Source organism: Arachis duranensis, chromosome 5 (genome assembly GCF_000817695.3).
Source record: "Arachis duranensis cultivar V14167 chromosome 5, aradu.V14167.gnm2.J7QH, whole genome shotgun sequence".
Taxonomy (NCBI): domain Eukaryota; kingdom Viridiplantae; phylum Streptophyta; class Magnoliopsida; order Fabales; family Fabaceae; genus Arachis; species Arachis duranensis.
In genome coordinates this window covers 1,777,896-1,789,779 of record NC_029776.3, presented here as the reverse complement: position 1 = coordinate 1,789,779, position 11,884 = coordinate 1,777,896, and positions in this window count along the sequence as shown.

The window sequence follows — 11,884 nt, the reverse complement described above, 5'->3', positions numbered from 1 at the left end:
TGCTACGTGGTCATGCCATTCGGGCTAAAGAATGCAGGAGCCACGTATCAAAGGCTGATGAACAAAGTGTTTTCCCCCCATTTAGGGAGCTTAATGGAGGTATACGTCGACGACATGTTAGTAAAAACCAAGCAAGAAGTCGACCTCTTAACCGACCTCTCACAAGTCTTCAACACTATAAGGTTGCATGGGATGAGACTAAATCCCGCAAAATGCGCCTTCGCAGTGGAAGCAGGGAAATTTCTAGGCTTCATGCTAACACAAAGAGGGATTGAGGCCAATCCCGACAAATGCCGAGCCATCCTAGAAATGAAAAGCCCGACTTGTTTGAGAGAGGTTCAACAGCTCAATGGCCGACTTGCAGCCCTCTCCAGATTTTTAGCAGGATCGGCACTAAAATCCCTTCCACTATTTTCCTTATTAAGGAAGGGATGCCAGTTTGAGTGGACTCCGGAATGCGAGGAGGCGTTCCAAGAGTTCAAAAAATTCTTAAGCCAACCTCCTATCTTAACCCGACCACTACCGGGGAAGGACCTCGTCCTATACCTATCTGTAGCAAACAGGGCTGTTTCATCAGCCCTGATCAGAGAAGACGAGGTCGGGCAACACCCGGTCTATTTCATCAGTAAGGTTCTACAAGGCCCTGAGCTAAGGTATCACAAACTAGAGAAGTTTGCCTACTCCTTAGTGATAGCCTCTCGAAGGCTACGACCTTACTTTCAGGCTCACACAATAAGAGTCCGTACGAACCAACCCATGAAGCAAATCCTCCAAAAGACGGATATTGCAGGGAGAATGGTCCAATGGGCGATAGAGCTCTCCGAGTTTGATTTGAAATATGAAACTCGGACGGCAATTAAAGCCCAATGCCTCACCGACTTCATAGCAGAATATGCAGGAGAACAAGAGGAAAAACCGACTACATGGGAACTCTATGTAGACGGATCCTCCAACAAGACAGGAAGCGGCGCAGGCATAATATTGGTAGATGGAAAAGGAACCCAGATAGAGGTTTCCTTAAAATTTGAATTTCCGGCTTCAAACAATCAGGCAGAATATGAAGCCTTGATTGCCGGATTAAAATTAGCAGAAGAAGTTGGCGCTACAAAGATGATGATCTACAGCGACTCGCAAGTGGTGACCTCACAAATAAATGGAGAGTATCAGGCAAAGGACCCCAATATGAAGAAATACTTGGAGAAAACCTTGGAACACCTTGGGCACTTTGCGGAAACCGAGGTTAAGCATATAACTCGGGATCTAAATAGCAGAGCTGACGCCCTATCCAAGTTAGCAAGTACCAAACCCGGAGGGAACAACAGAAGCCTGATCCAAGAAACCCTTCAAGAGCCCTCGGTATCAAAAGCAGAAGATGGACAAGAGGTACTTGAGGTAGTCGGCCTAAACCTCGGATGGATGAATCCCTTAGTCGAATACCTGAAATTCGACATCCTCCCCAAAGAGGAGAAAGTGGCTAAAAAGATCCGAAGGGAAGCACAACATTATACTTTGGTGAGAAATATCCTTTACAGAAGAGGGATATCAACACCATTGCTGAAGTGCGTACCGACCTCAAGAACCACCGAGGTGTTGGAGGAAGTACATAGTGGGATCTGCGGAAACCATCTCGGAGCAAGGTCGCTGGCCAGGAAGGTCATCCGAGCAGGATTCTATTGGCCGACCTTGCAGAAAGATGCCACAGATTTTGTGAAAAAATGCCAACCATGCCAGATGCATGCAAATTTCCACGTGGCTCCACCAGAAGAGCTCATCAGTATAACTTCCCCCTGGCCCTTCGCAAAATGGGGAATGGATCTATTAGGTCATTTTCCCCAAGCTCCAGGGCAAGTCAAATACCTGATCGTGGGAATAGATTACTTCACAAAGTGGATAGAAGCGGAACCACTAGCCACTATCACCGCTCAAAGAAGTCGCAGGTTCCTCTACAAAAACATCATCACAAGGTATGGAATACCTTATTCCATCACCACAGACAATGGAACCCAATTCACCGACTCCACCTTTAGAAATCTGGTAGCCAGTATGAAAATCAAGCATCAATTCACCTCGGTGGAACACCCACAAGCCAATGGGCAAGCCGAGGCAGCTAACAAGGTCATACTGGCAGGATTGAAGAAGAGATTACATGAAGCAAAGGGAGCTTGGGCTGAAGAGCTCCCTCAAGTATTATGGGCTTATAGGACGACCCCCCAATCCGCCACAGGAGAAACACCCTTCCGACTAGTCTATGGTGTAGAAGCCATGATTCCCATAGAGATCAATGAGCAAAGCCCAAGGGTAATTCTCCATCATGAGGTCGGAAATGTCCAGGGACACAAAGAGGAGCTCGATCTGCTCCCCGAAGTCCGAGAAGATGCCCAGATAAGAGAAGCGGCACTAAAGCAAAGGATGACTACCAGATACAACAAGAAAGTCATTCGAAGAACATTTGCCTTAGATGACTTGGTCCTAATCAGAAACGACATTGGCGTCAACAAATCAGGAGAAGGAAAGCTCGCCGCAAATTGGAAAGGGCCATACAAAATCAAGGAAGTGTTAGGGAAAGGTTATTATAAAGTAACCGACCTGGACGGCAATGAGCTACCAAGGTCGTGGCATGCTTGTAATATGAAAAGGTACTACAGTTAGAAGCGAACTCTACTCCCTGATGTACTCTTTTCCCAGCTTCATGATTTTTTCCCAAAAAAGGGTTTTTTCTGGAGAGGGGTTTTTAACGAGGCATCATAGTAGAGGCTAAGGGAAAACATGCTGTCAAAGACCCTTAGTAGCAAAAAGGTACCTTCCCAACTAATAAAGATCTTTTTCATTACTATGTCTCTATTAAATATCCTCCTTTATTTTTTATAAGTCTTTCTACGAAACGCGCCGACTTAAGCTCGACAAAACGTGAAAATCCCATGAACCGACCTAACATGGTCGTCAGGATGAAACGACGAGGTACAAGTCGGTGTAAAGAGGTTATATGAGTTGATCGTATTAAACTCGGGAACAGTCCGACTCATGAGTCGAAGACAAGAACCCGAGTAGAAAAACTCGGATATATTCCGAGTAAATGAAAAACGCATCGCAAAAATAACCTAAGTCATAAAAACTCACTAAAGCAAAAGTTGAGTATAAAGGATAACAAAAGAGATATCAAAACCTGGAAAAAGTTCAAAGGTTGCATACAAACCTTTGAACGAAAAGGGCTTGAGAAAACAATACAAGCTAACAAAAGGTTTTTTCAGAAAAGATCAAACATATCCAAAACAGAAAAGCATGTGCACGCACAAGGTAACTTAAACCCTTATCCAAAAAAGGGCATTTATTTTTAACCCTTATCCAAAAAAGGGTACGGATTGGAATATTTTGTTTACGGCCTTAAAAGGCCAGAGAGAGAAATTGTTCACAAGCACCAACAGATAAATAAAGTTTAAAAAATGGGGGACCCACAGGCCGGGCCCCCATATAGCCATAAAAATAAAGAAGTCATTTTTTGATCGGAGTAGAGGAATCACCACCGCCAGGAGGAGCACCACCAGGACCAGGAGGAGGAGCCGAAGAGGAAGTCGGGGTAAGGATTGAAGAACTAGGAGCATCTTAGGGACGAGGAGGAGACTCAATAATCCTCTGTCCCCGAGTCTTTAGGTCTGACTCGGAAACGACCTCGGGAACAGGAGGATCAACAATGGCGCCATCAATAACTACCTTGTCGGGATGTAAAGGAGAAAGGTCCAAGTCGGGAGCGATAACTCTGACTTGTTCCAAGAAAATTCTCCAAGACTCCTCGGCACCATCGGCGATAGAGTCCTCCAACTCGGCGTATGCGTTCCGAGAGTTCAGCAAGTCCTTCCTCACAGCAACAATATCTTGAAATAAACTATGGTAGCTGTCTTGTGCCGTCTTCCTCAAATTCGCCTCCAAAGTGCATTGAGCCCGCAGTTTACCTGCCTCCTCCCTAAGGTGATCCCTCTCCTTCCTCAATTTTTCTCTCTCCTCCTTCAACTCCTTCTCATGTTTTTCAAAAAGAAGAAGTCTCCCCTCCAACTCCTCAACCTTTGAGGTTGCTCCCAAGGAGCTGAGGGGAGTCTTCTCAAAAATATCCAAAAGTTTGCCACAAACACCCGCCGTCCTGAAACTCTCCTCGGCCATGGTGGTAAGGTGGTTTCGAACAGAAACATCATCCATATGTATAAATGGATAGATGTTCTTTCGGACGAATGCAAGAGCATCCGCCTTAACCCCACCATCAAAAGAAGAAGAGCCAGACTCTAAAGTCTTGCGCTTCTTCTTCTCGGGCTCGGAGAGAATTTGGGCAGAAGGGGGTGGTCGAGGCAAACTCGAGGAAGAAATGACAATGGGTTGAGAAGGAGTGCCAGTATTCTTAGGAGGAGGAGGGGGAGGAGGAGGAGAAGTGATCGCCCCGGCACCCCCGGACCTAGCCCGGGACTTCGCCTTGGCCTCCCGGATCCTTTGGTAGGCCTCCTGAGCGTTCTTTTTTGCCATATCTACAAAAGAAAACAAATAACAAAAATTACAAGTCGGTAGAATGCAAGTCGGCAGAAACAACTCGGAAATAAAGAATGCATGCACTACCTAGATGAGATTGAACAAAAGTCGGTGTACCCTGGAGAATTTTCCTGGTATCCAAGTATGGGGCCCTCCCCCACGCTTCTCGGAAAAACCCAACAATAGCCGCCTCCACCTCGTCCAGGTCATCTGGACCATACTTCTCGCAAGGGGAGGCCGGCAACCAGTAAAGGGGAAAACGAGGGGAGGAATGCTCGTCCAGAAAAAAGGGGTGGTGACCCTCTACGGCTTGAACTTTGAAAAAGAAGTTTTTAAAGTCGTGGAAAGATTCGTCAAAAAGGGTGAAAATCCTCCGACCTTGAATGGCTCGGAAGGATACCCATTGCTGTTTGTTGTTGAGCCCACTAAAGGGCTTGGTCATATGGAAGAGAAAGAAGAAAATCTTTAGAGAGGTCGGAAAGTCCAGAGCATGGCTTATAAACTGATAGATCTTCAAAAAACCCCAAGAATTGGGGTGAAGTTGAGTAGGGGCAACTCTACAGTGGCGCAAAACAGATATTTCAAAATCTGAGAAAGGAAGAAAAACACCCAAGCGGGTGATCATACACTCATACATAAAGAAAAAATGAGGGGCCGCCTCATTTTCTCTCCCAAAACAGACCCGGTCTTCAGGACCCGGGATTATTATTCATATTTGGGCTCGTCCTCCTCTGAAGTACAGAGCCTGTGATGAGTACGAAGATGAGTGATGAACTCAGCGTCAACCAACGGTTCCTCCCCAAGGACCGTAACATCTACCCACTGAGAAAGAACGTCTACGGAAGCCATTTTTTATATAAAGAAAAGTGGCAGAAACCTACAAAAGGGAAAAAAGAAAAGGAAAAATAAAAAAACACGGCCTCTAAGGAGAAAGATTCGAAACTAGAATCTACAGGTCAACCCATCTACTCGCAAAACAAAACATGCAAACATAAGGCATGACATGGAAAAAGCAAAACTAACCTTTATCCGAAAATGAAGGTTGGAGAAGAACAGAAATCTTTTGAAACGCAAGGATGCAGCACGAACAGGATAAGGAGAAGTTTGAAAGATCGCAGAAACGGAAAATGGAAAGAGAGGGAAAGTATTTATAAATAGGCTAAGGGGCACAATGGTAAAAACGAGGCAGTCATTAATGAGACTGCACCGTTACCAAAGTCCTCAATCCCTAAATGATCCCTCAACGGACACGACGCGTACCATCCACGACTCGCCTTAAAGAAGTCGGGTATGAGATTAACTGGCAGATAAACGCTCATTTGAATGAGTAACCGCCCCTAAAATCTCTCTAACCGCTTCATAAAGCCATATCTTAACCTCCCCCAAGATAATAGGGACGGTTACCACCCTAAAAGATACGGCACTACTCCAACGGTGGTTATTGGCTCACCACTATAAATACACTGACACCCCTCAGGTATCTCTAAGTCCAATACTCTCTAAGACCTGCTCACACCCTTGCTAACTTAGGCATCGGAGTGTCTTTGCAGGTACCACCCCCCATTCATTCGCGAGCACAAGTCGGACGGAGCCTCCCGAGTTGCAGATTCACCCGGAGTCCTCCTCCCTCATACACTTGGGCCGCTAAACGCCATCCGTCGTGATTAATCTCCGGTTACCTACCGTAACACTAGCATTTGGGCTTTTTCTCCACATAGGAAGGGAGCCCAAAAACCCAACAGTTTTTGCCTTTATTTACTGTTGGTAATTCATAAATGTGGCTTAGTGAGCTAGGTGTCAAGTAGGAAAAAGTGAAACTGTGTCCTTTTTTTCTCTTATTAATTTGATATTCAGTTTTTACTTTTTGGTTTTAGATCTTAAGTATGTTGATTACTTCTTTATAACTTATTCTGGACACTCTATGGGTTTTTTTTTATTATGTTGTTCTTGATCTTCTCTACTGAACTGATTAAATTTGCAGGCGAGAAAAGGATAAAAATACTTAAGAAGCGTTTGTGTTTTTCTTGATTATGTTGTTCTTGATGCCGTGTGATAGATTATACTATAGGTTAAAGTATCTTTTGATTAGGTGTTCATATTATTTAAATTCTTGTTGTTTTATTTATGTATAGTGATTAGGAAACTTAGGCCACATTCTTGAAGATTGATAAAAGAACCTTATAGCTTTTAGTTCAATTTAACTCATGTTCGCTAAACAGGCACATTTCACATTCTTATAACCCTGGTGGAGTACTCACCTTTGGAGATGGCTATGTCGAGGTATACGATGAGTTAATTAGACACCTATTGTATTGCGTGTATTTACTCAGGGGTGTTTAATATCTATACTCTCTTTAAACAAATTAATAGATTAATTAGCAAATGAAGGGAGCTCTTATTCTGTTTTCAGGTTCTTGCAACCACTCAAGTTCAGGAGGGTCAAAGTTGGTTTTAGGGTACTGCTGATACTGTAAGATAGTTCTACTGGCTATTTGAGGTGCTAAGCTACTTCATGTATTAATCCTAACACATATAGTCTAATTACTTGCTTGTTGAGAGATAATATAAAACTTTATGCTATATATGTTGTTCTGTTGACATATGGTAGACAAAGTGTTGTTAGTTCTATTTTTTAATTAATGACAATGTTTATTTGTTGTAGGATCCAAGAGCAAGGAACATTGAGGATGTATTGATTCTTTCCGAGGATCACCTGTACTGAATTAATAAAATCTACAACTACTCAATGCAAGAAAACAATAATAACAACTCAAACAAGTATCAAGAAAATATAAAACATCAAAATGCATTAAGAGAAATTGAAATTAACAAGGATTCATGAATATAAAAGCAACAAAATAGATGAAATTAACAAGTAAAACTAAGAGAATTGAGATACAAGAACAATAAAAAGGTAAGAAAAACTAGATTAAAACAACATCAAAACCTAAATCTAGGGAGAAAACTAAATCTAAAACCCTAAATTCTAGAGAGAAGAGAGAGTTGAAATACTTCAGAAATGAGCTGGATTGGACCCAAAATATTCCAGAAATTGCGAGTCACGTGCTTCTTTAATGAAGCACGTTTTTTATATCTCTCTTACGTGAGATTTTGGCTGCGTATGCGGACAGCTTAACTCAACGTTCACTATATATATATGCATATGATTTTGAAGTCTTGGATGTTAGCTTTCTAATGCAACTGGAACCCCCTCATATGGAGCTCTGCAGCTCAAGTTATGATCAATTTAGTACTAAGAGGTCAGGGTTGACAACTCTACATATCCTTCGCTTCTTCATGAATTCTCTATTTTTGCATGCTTTTCTTTCTTCTTTCCAAGTCATCATTGTCTTCTAAAACTTAAATCACTTAAACAAACACATCAAGACATCGAATGGAATAAAGATGAATTGAATTCGATAATTTAAAAACATAAAAAGCATATTTTTCACAATTAAGTACAATTAGGAAAAATTCACAAAAACATATATTTTTCATAAATAAATGTAAGATAAATTAATAAAATCCACTCATTTTAATATAAGATAAATTATAAAATTGTAGTTTATTAATTGTATAGTATATATTAACTGAATACTATTTTATTTTTTATAGGATAAAAACAAACATAGAAAAATGAAGGCATGATAAACTAGCATAGGAATGGTTTTTTTTAAATTAAATAAAATAATTTTTTTTAGCAATTTAAATTGAAATACAGAAATTTATTAATTTATACATTTAGTTTCATTTTTGCAGCTAAAGACTGCAAAAAATAAATTTGTATGGCTTTTGGTAATTATGTCAGCAAAAACAACACTGATTTTTTTTTTTTTATGTTTTTGCTATTGCAGCTAGTGAAAATGAAATTTTTTTTTTCATATTCTTTTAAAATACTGTCAGCAAAAATGAAAAGAGAGAGAGAGAAAGAGAGAAGAGAAAAAGTCATTGTTACTCCATTTCCTTGAGTGACCCCTTCTGTGTAGAGTATGTCTCTTTTGGAAGGTTCGTATTCATTACTAGATATCTCTAGTTCTCTACCGCCTGTAAGAAACAAGAACATTATTATCTAGCTGTGTGTGAATATCATTTATTTTTCTAAAGTGGTAAACGCAAAATAACAACTTTATGCAAATAAGTGAATAACTCTTTTGCATATCCAGTAAACAACTAACAGCCTCACAAAAGAAGGGAAAAAGGACAACGAAAATAAGTCACCATAATGAAAGAGTTCATAAATTTATAAACGTTTTTTATTTTATGGGAAATCGGAATGGTCAAGAGATAAGTTAACGAGTAAAGTATTATTTTTATCTCCAACGTTTGGGGTAAGTCTCAAAGTTGTCTCTAACGTTTCAATCATCCTATTTAAGTCTCTAACGTTTCAAAATTGACTCAATATTGTCCTGCTGTTAGGGATCTGTTAACAAAATTGACGACGGGACAAAATTGAGATGATTTTGAAACGTTAGGGACAAAAACGATACTTAAAAATAAATTTTAATTTAATTTTATCTTTCAATAATATTAATTTTTTACTGTACATAGTATCAATTATTTTTTAATTACATCTAAATAAATTACACTTAATCACATTACTTTCATTTTAAATAAATTTATTTTTTTATAATTTTAAAAAATTTTGATACATTAGAGAGACAAAAGGTATAATTTATATTTTATTGTATATATATATTTTTTTCTGCAAGTTTATATACTAGTCATTCTATAAATATTTCATGATAACTAAAAATATTTAAAAGTAAAATTATAAAAAAAATAATTTATTTAAAATGAAAGTAATATGATTAAGTGTAATTTACTTAGATATGATTAAAAAATAATTGAATACTATGTATGGTAAAAAATTGATATTATTGAAGGATAAAATTAAAATTTATTTCTATGTATTATTTTTGTCCCCAACATTTTTGTCCTATTTAAGTCCCTAACGTTTTAAAATCGTCTAAATTTTGTCCCGCCGTCAATTCTGTTAAGGGATTCCTAACGGCAGGACAACATTGAGTCAGTTTTGAAACGTTAGAGACTTAAATAGGACGATTGAAACGTTAGGGACAATTTGAAACTTACTCCAAACGTTGGAGACAAAAACAATACTTTATTCTAAGTTAATTTATCCATTTTTCACTGTTCAAGTTTTAGAAATGAAAACAGTCGCGATTTCTACTTCCTCACACCAGATTAGACAAATACTATAGTGACAAGGAAGAATTAGGGGTCAATATTTTTAATAAAAAAATATATAAAAAATTAGTTAGCTTAGTGTTAACTTAAATAATAAAAAAACCTAGTATTTGCTTTCTAAAAATAAATCTATATTACGAGAATACTATTTCAGCTTTGCCCATGCCTAAAATATCCCTACGACTTCTTTCATTATTATTATTTAAAATCCCTAGTACCAAAAAACACGGATTGTAAGTTGTAACCTCAAATTTCTACTGAGCAGTGACCATTGTAGCACTTGGTGATGAAGAATTCTGCCAAATTTATGACTGTCCTTTCCATATAATTCCTCTTTCATGAGACAAACCATGTCCATGTGACATTAATGTGCCATCATGAAATGATGTAGTAACTTGCAAAAATTAAGGCATTTCTCTACGACACCAATGTGTTTATTTTCATTTGGTAGTTCCCACCCACTTACCTGACACCTCTTGTTTATTTTCATTTGGTAGTTCCACCCACTTATCGGACACCTCTTATGTGTAGACTCATCTTGTCAATTAATGCACCAATTGCTAACTCAAGTAAATGCTCTTGGATCTTCTACATTGTATACCACTAATTTGGATTGCAACTTATTTTCGTTTATCTTATCATATCTCTGAGAGGTAAATACCAATTCGATATTCAAAAGATTCAGACGCTGATAAAATGGTACTTAAAAGATATTATCGATAAAAAGACCTTTAAAAGAAATTAATTTTGACAAAAATGACCAATCGTCAATAGAGTTACCTAGAATTAAGGTTAAATACTGACGTGTCATTTAATTAACAATGATAAAAATTACAAAAGTTACCCATACTTTTAATTTTGGGTAAAATATACTTTTTGTCCCTAAAATTTACTAAAAATTTTGAAATTACCCCTAAGTTTTAATTTTGTCTATAAAATTTTCGATTTGCATCAATTTTACCCCTGAACATTAACAACATTCAAATCACTAACAACGATAGTGACATAGCAAAAAAGGAGTTCTGATGTGGCAACTAATATCTGAGTCATATTTAAAATATTTTTTAATTTTTTGTTTAAAAATTTATATTACAAAAATTAAATGGATAAAAATCTCAACCTAAACCCTAAAATTTACTTCTTTATCTTTATCTTCATTTTCTTCACTCTTTTTAAAAATAAGGAAGAAATCCTAACTAATAGCTTTCCAAGGCTCTACATCATCACAAAAAGGCAGTAAGAGATACAAACGCTTACATGCAACTGTGGTGAATTTTCTATACTGAGATAGTCGAAGACATCAGAAAATCCTGGCCAGAGATTTTGGAGCTGTGTATACTTTGATGTAAATTTCAGTGCTTTTAATTTGTTTTGATGTCTTTATGGATTTCTTTGAGTTTTTTTTTATGTTGTAGATTGGGAAGGAGTGCACTTTCTTTGCCTGGACAAATGGAGTTGTAGAAACACAAGAGGTTGAGGTTGCAAGATTGAAGATGAGGATTTTCACCTTGAAGGCTAAATTAGCTTATGCTAAATGCAAACTGTTGGTGGTTGTTATCTTTGGTGTTGCGGGTTGGTTTATGGTGATTTTAATGTTTTATTCGTGGGTGAAGAATGGAACCCATTTGAGATTAGAATATTGATGCGCCTGGGACTGCTGAAATTAGTAGAAGTAAGAGTAGGGTGGCCGTTTGTAATCAATTTCAAAAGTGTACTCAACTCAAAAACTTGTTAATATAGTTGTCCCTGAAGTTTAATTTATGTTTCAAAAATACCACTGAAAGGATTAAAATAGTTTGGATTTAAAATTGGCATTAAGACCTTGTTGTCTCAAATTATCTTACCTAATACAAACAAACTCAAGTAATGAGAGACAATTTTAGTAGTGTACTAATAAAATATTGCATAAAAATATCCATCACATCAGCCATTATCAAAATAACATAAGTATTAATCAAGATAATCTCTAATTAACATAAGTTATAACCAAAGTGAGAACTAAATAACATAAATCATAAACAAAATAATTCAGTAACAAAGGAAGAGTTGGTCCCACATAGTTTAATATAAAATGCCAACATTTTTCATTCTTTCAAAAGAATCACCAAATACAATAGGTGACACAACTAAGATCCAGTGAGAGCACTTTGAGTCTGACTCCCTTGTGATG